General features: G+C 52.9%; 1 long non-coding RNA gene across 1 annotated transcript; it reads left to right on the top strand.

The window, feature by feature from the left end:
• The first annotated feature begins 639 nt into the window (after window positions 1-639).
• LOC127486362 (uncharacterized) lies at window positions 640-9016 on the top strand. The gene is made up of 3 exons (XR_007913086.2): window positions 640-2697; window positions 5052-5117; window positions 8088-9016. It is a non-coding gene; the product is annotated as an uncharacterized lncRNA (long non-coding RNA).
• The last annotated feature ends 232 nt before the right edge of the window (window positions 9017-9248 follow it).

Raw genomic sequence — 9248 nt, 5'->3', positions numbered from 1 at the left:
GCACGTGGCTCCCTCGTGCGACAAAGTCTCAGCACTTTGGGGCCAGGGCGCCCTGGCTGGACAAGGGGTCCGGGAGGAAGCACAGGATGGGCGGGGTGGGGGAGGCGGGGAACGGAGGGCGGAGCAGGGCTGGGGCCTCCGGGGCCTGGGGAGGCCCCCGCAGGCAGCACCGCACCCCCCCACACACCTGAGAGGTTCCTCTGTCCTGCTAAGTGGCTAGGCGGGCACCCCCGAGCCCAGGGGACGCCCCCAAACCCCACTCAAAGCCAGGCTTTGTTTGGGGCGACGCGTGAGGCTGGATCTGATTTCGCCCGAAGCAGCTCAGCCGTCTTCACCTTGGGGTAAGCGGAGCCTCCCGTGCCGGCCGGGGTGACCCCTGCGCCGGGAGAAGCCCTCGGAGAGGCGCTCGGCCGTCTTCAAAGGCGGGGTGGGGTGGAAATTGGATCCGTGGCCGCGGCCCCGGGCACAGGGGGCGGCCGCAGCCCCTCCGGCATGGGGGCCGAGGGCCGGACGCAGGGGGAGCCGGCGGCCCCCGGGGCCTCTGGGACCAGCGGCTTCCCAGAGCAGCCATGGCGGCCGAGGGGACGAGGGCTTGGCTGGTTCTTGCCGACTCTCCACCCTGGGGGTGGGAGGGGCGCCTTCCGCAGTGGCAGAGCCTGGAGACACAGGCGGCCGGGTCCGAGGGGGCTGCCCCCGGGGCGGAAGGAAGGGCTGCTGGTCCCCACAGCTCCCAGTGTCAGGTAGGAAGTCAGTTATGAGCTTACACGCGTGTGACATAAAGGCCTAAAGAGAAGACATCTATGTCCAGCACATGCATCTGCATCTCAAAGTCATGCTGACAGTGTTTCAGGGGCAGCCCGGTATTCGCATCCTGCCCTGCCCCCTTCCACCTGACAACCTGCCAGGTGGAGGTCCCGCCCCTTCTGCCTGACAAACCTTCCACAGTCTCCCAGGTGCAGCCCAGTCTCTGCATCTCAAACACCCTGCTCCGGATCCCCATTCTCCAGGGGGTCCTGCTCACCCTTCCTCTGAACCCAGGATGGCGCCAGCTAGGCTTCCTCCTGTCTGACACCTTCAGGGGAAAACTCAGATAGGAGCTTCTTACTATTTACAGCCATAAAGTCCTTTGTTTCAGGAGGAGATGTGTGAAGACAGAGACCCATCTCCTTAAAAACCCCCGGCCTCAACCGGACTGTGCGCTCAGCCCTCTGCCTCTCTGCTGAGCCGCCCGCCTGGTCTGGCCAGGTGTACTCTCTCCACTCAACCATGTAACCTCGCTTCTCCCCCCCCCCCCCCAGTCTCTCAGGCTCTGTCTGGAGAGGTGCCCGTCCATCCTTACGGATGTCCCTTCCCTAATAAACCTTGCTATTTTACCTCCCACTACTCTCTCTCTCACGCCTGAATTCTTTCTTGCGCGAAGACAAGAACACTGCAATTTCTCTGGTAACATTTTTGGCGACCACGAAGGGACTTTGAGAAGACATCGGAGGTCAGTATTCCTTCCCTCAAGCGGGACCGGATCTGTGGAAGTGCCCGTTGAGCGTCCGGCACCCCACAGCTCTCCGAGAACACGGAGTCCCCCCGGCCACGGCTTAGCTACGGCCGAAACTCCAGAGGGATTGTAAGGAACGGGTGGGCGATTAGGAAGGGCAGTTGGCTGAGAGCCTGGAGACCCCCTGAGCTCGCTTTGGCTTCCCGGCGGCCGGACTGCGACCCGAGGACCAGGTCTCTCTCTCTCGGAGGGACGCCTGGTCACGCTGCCTACTGCTACGCGAGCAGGGCTTGGCTTCGGTCGAGGCTAATATTGGCCCTCCAGGTAAACTCGGACAACTAGGTAGTGGGCAGTCTTGAGCGATAGATTTGGAACCCCACTCAGCCCCAGACAGGAGGGCCTTTCCCTGTGCTCTCCTCCAGCTGGGATTCCCAGGGGAAGGTGAGGCAGCCGCTCACATCTCGTCCTGTCGCTTTCCGTCTCCCTCCCCGACTCTTCGCTCTGCTCTGCTCCTCTCCACTCCTGTACCGCTGGCCTGGAGAAAGGGAGAGGGAATTCCACAGGCCTCTCCACCTGGGGAAAAGCTGTTACCTATTAACCCTTTCAACCTGGTAGAAGGCTTCCGTCTTTGCAGCTTACGGTAGCTCAGGTGCGTCCTGAAGTTTGTGCTGTTACTGTTGCTAAGCTTTGAGTGCCTGAGGACTGAATCTGGGAAGGAGCTGAAGTTATCTGTTGTAACTGACTGAGTGTCTGCAGCAGTCCTGATCGATCTGGCTTTGGTTGAATTAGAGGAGGTTCCCAGCACTCCTGGTGAAGGTGCACCTACCCAGCCCCACGGCCAGCCCTGCCAGGCCCCGGTGTGTGCGCAGTCTTCCTGTAAATGGGGGACCACAGCCTTTCTCTGCTCTCTGTTCCAGTCCACGTGGCCTGCCGCACCCAGGCAGGCACAGCCAGATATCTCTGGGGAGAGCGCCCCCCCCACCCCGGGCTGCTTTTTCCTCTCCTGGAGGACTCTCCAATTCAGTACCACTGCTGGCCTTACCTAAGGGAGCCAGAACCTTAAGCCATTAACCCTTTCCAACCTGATGGGTTCTTCTCTTTGCAGTCAATGGAAGCCTAAGCAATGGGCTCATACGCCGATGACGAGTTCTCTTCCGTGCTGCTCTCCCTGACTCATCTGATGAGCGCGTTCACCTGCCTTGAAGGTTTCGCGTTTTTCTATTGCCTTTATGAGTCTTGATTGGGAAACTGCAACGCGAAGTTGTTTACATTATTTGTCTGTTTTTAATGTTTGAGTGATTACCCAACTGATCAGAAACGTGCTAATTGCTGGCTAAACTGACTCTCTGACAGCTTAAATTCTAAGCCGAGTCTCCCAGCTCTGGGCTTCCCGTCGGATCCCTGGAACTCTCAGAGGATGGGACTCTGAATTTGTTAAAGCTACAGCTGCTTGAGTCAATTCAGATCATGTGACCTATGCTGCATTCATGTTTTTGCTTTCCAGCTAGAGTGGTCTTTTGAAAATGAGAGTAAATTCTGTGCATACAAGCCTTTATGTTGTTAACTAAAGTAAGCCAGTACAGATTTGTTCAGAGAACTGAGTTAATGCAAACGCCCTTCGGTTCGCTCAGCGGCTCCCTGCTCAGTGTTACGTCTTTGATCTGCTTTAAACTTGTTTCTCTTAACGATGAAGATCTTTTCAAGGTTGTGGACATGCACTAGTGTCCCTGTCGCTGCTCAGGTGTTATCCTTGTGTTACTTAAAGGCATGCGAAATGTAACTTTGACTTTTAATTCAGATAATGGTGTGGTGTTCATTAATAACTCAGCGTCTTAAGTTATCTGGGCATCGGTGCTAAGTAAAACTTGGGAAAAAGTATTATGCGTACTTTTAACATCTTAAATTTGATGAGAGACTGTTTGAGTTCGTTAGCATGTATTCTCATAGGTTGTCCACACATGACAATTCAAGACTATGTAAAAGTAACTACGGGTGTAAAGTTTCAGAAGGATAAGCCGGCGGCATGGCTCACTAGGCTAATCCTCCGCCTTGCGGCGCCGGCACACCGGGTTCTAGTCCCGGTCGGGGCGCCGGATTCTGTCCCGGTTGCCCCTCTTCCAGGCCAGCTCTCTGCTGTGGCCCAGGAGTGCAGTGGAGGATGGCCCAGGTCCTTGGGCCCTGCACCCCATGGGAGACCAGGAAAAGCACCTGGCTCCTGGCTCCTGCCATCGGATCAGTGCGGTGCGCCGGCCGCAGCGCGCTGGCCGTGGTGGCCATTGGAGGATGAACCAACGGCAAAGGAAGACCTTTCTCTCTGTCTCTCTCTCTCTCTGTCCACTCTGCCTGTCCAAAAAAAAAAAAAAAAAAGTTTCAGAAGGTGTGAGCAAGTCATGAAAAGTTTTAAAATGTTTACGATTTTAAAATTTTGTTTACAGAGTTGAGTGCTAATGCCAAAATTACTCTGAAGTCTGACCTGCTGTTACAACAATGGGGTGTTTAAAAAAATGTGCCCTAATGTTAGTAAATACCTGGAAATGGTCTAAATCATAAATCTTGGAATCTGTTTTTGCAAAACTGTAACGTCTATTTTAACAGTGTCTGCTTCATCGGTTACGCTGCCATTTCTAGAGTCAGGTCCTGCAAGCTCTTTTTGACTCTGTTAAATAGTTCTGACTTATGTGAACTCTTAAGTGCAAGGTTTTTATTTCTGGTTTATTCGACAAGAGACATGGAATTCATGTTCTGTGTACTCTACTGTCTCCGTTATTAGATCTGGTCTGAAAGTGTGAAAATCGCCCTAAATGAATGGCTGTCATTTCAGGATGGTAAGGAATTCTGTTGTGACCAGATACTCTAAGTTCTCTTGGCACCTTTAACAGACTTTCTGAAAATCAAAGTTCTAAATTCTCTGGACTTTTGGTATCTCCGGAGGGTCCCTGGAGATGTCAAAAGAGATATCTCTCGTCTTGCAGAGATAATAACCAATCGGGCTGTTTAGATTAAAAGTGCTGCCGAGATGTGAAATGATGCTAAACTTCAGTTATAAACGTGTTTCCTTCTAGCTGCTCCAGTCTCTGGCTCAGAGGCCAGATCCTTCAAAGGGGGACTGACAAAGTCTCCGTCCAGCTAACGCTGAATAACCAGGCATCGCTAGTTCAAATGTGGATCAAACGGAGGTCTAGCCAAAAGGGAGAAAGTGTTCCAAAAGAGACTTAGAGATGACGGGAGATGGTTATGCGGCAGATGCTAGAGCACTAGGCTCCAGGAGCCCAAGAGAGCTCTAGTGTCCACAGGCTACACGGGGAAAGCCCAGAAGCCCCAAACCTAAACTTACGGGCTACACGGTGAGACTAGTTAAACCCGGAAAGCCAGGCCCATAACCCACTGGCTACATGGTAAATATCTGGAAGCCAAAGGATGGCAGAGACGTCTGCCACAATGTCTCCTCTGAGTCAGGCTACGCAGTAAGCGCTGGTCAAATGCCAGTTAAATCTGAAAGCCCGGGAAGTCTGGCTGGAGACCCGACTCGCTGCCTCACTTCTCCTCCTTTCTCTTCTAGAAGGGAAGTTGCTACCGTTCTGCAGGACTCTCCACGGTGCCGTACGGTGTGATCCCCAGACCTTGTGTAAGGGATGACTGACTTTTCTGTAATAATGCCTGGCCACAGTATAGGGCCCCAAACAGCATAGCCAGAAAAAGAGGTTAAACTACGAAATAATGTGACAGCTAGATCGATTGTCCGGTGTACGCGGTAGGTGGGCAGAACTCCCCTTTTAACCAAACTGAGGGATAGATAGGAAGCTGCACTGATGACCTCAAAGTCTGCAAGCAGGTCAGCACAGTGATCTTACCTAAAGGTCATAGTCACGGGCACGGCCTTAACTAGCAGGAAAATACCAAGTGTCAGAATTTGCCCATGACCATAGTTTTCTAGCTCACCCTGATATTAAAAAAAATCTCTAAAAATCAGGGTTGGATTGAGCACCCGCTTGACTGACATCATCGAGGCTGCCTCCTTGGTCCACTTTATTAGAGACCAGGAGAACGAGGAGCAAGCTAGCAGCAGAGGATGGGCAACAGGCCAATCAATGGCTGCTTTACACGGTGATCTACCGTCAAGGAGACCCAGCAAGGCCAGGGCACCCCAAACTGCACCTGTTACTGATATAAGGAGCCAGGGCGTTGGGCAAGCAGCTGTCGTGACAGCAACTGCCTTCTGTCAGCTCTGCCAAGAGCACGGCCACTGGACACGGAACTGCCCTGGGGGTCGAAGGACTCCTGGTTCAGAACCACAGACCTTGTGGCCCCGAGCTAAAAAGCCTTTGGCTCTGCCCAGCCCTGCCCAGCTTCCAGCTCCAGCCACTGCTATTGAGGGGATGGCCGAGGGTCAGTGAAACGCAAGTTGCCTGTTTCTATCAGCCTCCTGTTCCGCTCTCCTCCTAGTCCAGCCATGTAATGCAAGTCAACAGGGTGCCTCCCTTAAAGGAGATTTGCATCTCTTTCAATTCTCTTCCAGCACCCCGTGGATAGGACTGGGCCTCACACACCCAGCCAGGCCCTAAAAGTCTATCCAATAGCATTAAGCTTAGAAAGCCCTCCCTGCCAGTTCCTAGAAACAGGGCTTTCGGTAACAGCTAACTCAGATAGTCCTGCACCTATTAGGCAGGTCCTCACTGAGGACTTAAAGGGCCCATCTCTCGAGGGGGGTGCACAAGAATCCATAATGTAGATGGTTAAATGTGAATGATTTGTTACTCTGTCTCCTTTCCCAGCCCTCGACTCTAGTCTTGTACCTTGGCTTAACTTCCTAGCAAAACTAGCTACTAGGTATCCAGAGGAAAACAAAGCATTGCTAGTCCATTAGAGTGTTAACTATTTAACCCTTATCCTCACCCCTGGGGAGAGAACCTGCCCCAGAGAGGATATGGGCCATGCAGCGGATTCCTACTTCTGCAAACTTCAGGCAGTCCCAGCTTTCTCTGTCAGGTTCCTAGATGCAGGGAAACAGCACAGTTCCCACACCAGGCTCTCGACAGGCAGCCAAAGCAGAGCCCCCTCCTTTGGGGGAAAGAGCAAACCACAGCCCTTGCTGTGCTGACTAAAGCCCCTGTGCCAGGACTGCCAAACCCAGAGAGACCCTCCCAGCTGTACATCACTGGGATGCAGGGAGTCGCCTTAGGAGGGTCAACTCAGGATCTGGGACCTGTTAAGCAACCTGTGGGCTACTTTTCTAAAACCTTAGACGTGGTTGCACAAGGATGGCCTCTCTGCCTAAAGACACTGGCAGCAGCTGCCTTCTGACGGAGGAGGTATCTGGAATTACACTGGGACAAGACATCGCCCTTCATACACCACATCAGATAAATTCTCTGTTAGAGCAAAAGGGCTCTCACTGGCTCCCAGATAGCAGGATACTAATGTATCAGGTCCTCCTCCTAGAAAACCCTCAGGTAAAAATAAGGCACTGCTCTACTCTAACCCGGGGGAAGGTGGTCCCCTCCACTCCTGTGCTGAGACTATAGACTTGACCTACGCCAGCAGAAGGGACCTAAAGGGCAGCCCCCTGACTAACACAGATGAAGTTTGGTTCATAGGTGGAAGCAGCTTTGTCAGACGGGACCCGCTTCTCAGGGCACACAACAGCTACGGCCTGGCACGTTACCGAAGCGTGCTCTGCCCCCAGGAAGTTCACTCAGTTAGCAGAACCGATCACTTAACCAGAGCTCTAGAACTAGGTAAGGACAAGAGAAAATAACTCCCGGGGGTCTCTACAGCAAAAGGGAACTTACCTCGGGGAAGGCTGGCAAACAGATTTACACGGATGCCACCCTGTCAAGGCTATAGGTACCTGCTTGTACTTACAGACACCTTTACTGGATGGGTAGAAGTCTTCCCAACCAGAACTGAAAGAGCTCAGGAAGTGGCCAAAACTCTCCTGAAGGAAGTTATCCCACGCTTTGGTCTCCCAAAATCTTTACAAAGCAACAATGGGCCTTCCCTCATCTCCCAGGATACACAAGGGATTTGTAAGGCCCTAGGAATAACCTGGCACCTTCACTCTGCATGGAGACCTCAGTCTTCCTGAAGGTAGAAAGAGCCAACCAGGCCCTGTGTAAAACATCACGAGTATAGAAATGTGTGCTTGGTAAGGAAGGTTAAGAAGGAAAGAGTTCTTTTAAATAAGGAAAGAACATGGTTTGTACTTTGTCCTGATGGCTAGTTTACTCTAGACTGGAATGGAAATGATGGAATGTTTCAAGTCAGTTGAAGAGGGTGTGTGGAAGTCACGAAAGGTTATGAAAGAAAAAATATTGGACGTGCTAACGGCTGCTCTGGGGGGTGTCTGTGCCATGTTCCAGGAACAATGTTGTCTCTGGGTCAATCAGACTGGACAGGTACAAACACAAATTCGTACTTTCTTGGACAAAGCCAAACAGCTCCAGGACCAGGCCAAGCAGGGCTGGGATTTCTGGCCTGACATCTGGTCATGGAAATCCTGGCTATTTCCTCTCCTTGGCCCAATAACTTCTGTAATCTTGATGCTTCTCTTTGGACCATGTGTTTTTAATGCCCTTGTTCATTTTGTCTCTAACAGACTAAAAGCTGTCGAACTCCAAATGATCGTCAGACAAGGCTTCCAGCCCATTCCACTGGACGACCTGAGCAGCCCTCTGGACCAGCAGGACAGTCTTTCCAAGGCCACTGTTGCACACCATAAGACAGATAGCAAGAGGAAATACCCAAATCCCCCTCGATGCCCACATGCCAGCTTCAAAGAAGTTACAGAAAACGGAACTCCATCCATAATCCCAAAGAAGAATTTTGGGTATTGCCTCTTGAGGGGGGAATGTCAGGTAGGAAGTCAGTTATGAGCTTATGTGTGTGTGACATAAAGGCCTAAAGAGAAGACATCTGTGTCCAGCACATGCATCTGCATCTCAAAGTCATCCTGACAGTGTTTCAGGGGCAGCCTGGTATTCGCATCCTGCCCTGCCCCCTTCCACCTGATAACCTGCCAGGTGGGGGTCCCGCCCCTTCTGCCTGACAAACCTTCCACAATCTCCCAGGTGCAGCCCAGTCTCTGCATCTCAAACACCCTGCTCCGGATCCCCATTCTCTAAGGGTCCTGCTCACCCTTCCTCTGAACCCAGGATGGCGCCAGCTAGGCTTCCTCCTGTCTGATACCTTCAGGGGAAAACTCAGATAGGAGCTTCTTACTATTTACAGCCATAAAGTCCTTTGTTTCAGGAGGAGATGTGTGAAGACAGAGACCCATCTCCTTAAACCCCCCCCACCCCCACCCCCCCGGCCTCAACCGGACTGTGCGCTCAGCCCTCTGCCTCTCTGCTGAGCCGCCCGCCTGGTCTGCCCAGGTGTACTCTCTCCACTCAACCATGTAACCTCACTCCTTCCTCGCCCCCCCCCCCCAGTCCGAGCGACTGCACCCTTTCCCAGGTCCTGTCTGGAGGGGTGCCCATCCGTCTTTACAGATGTCCCTTCCCTAATAAACCTTGCTATTTTACCTCCCACTACTCTCTGTCTCACGCCTGAATTCTTTGTTGCGCGAAGACAAGAGCCCTGCAATTTCTCCGGTAACACCAGGACCCCTCCCCAGATCTTCCCTGGGTGTTCAGGCCACTGGACCTGCAGGGGCCAGCTCCTGCAGGGTCCCCACTCTGGCCTTGGGACGGTGCCCAGGAGGACATGGGTTGGTGCCTCAGACAGGGCCGTGCAAGATGGGGCCAGCGCCACAAAC

This window comes from Oryctolagus cuniculus, chromosome 7 (genome assembly GCF_964237555.1).
Source record: "Oryctolagus cuniculus chromosome 7, mOryCun1.1, whole genome shotgun sequence".
Taxonomy (NCBI): domain Eukaryota; kingdom Metazoa; phylum Chordata; class Mammalia; order Lagomorpha; family Leporidae; genus Oryctolagus; species Oryctolagus cuniculus.
This window is presented reverse-complemented; position numbering and strand designations above follow the sequence as displayed.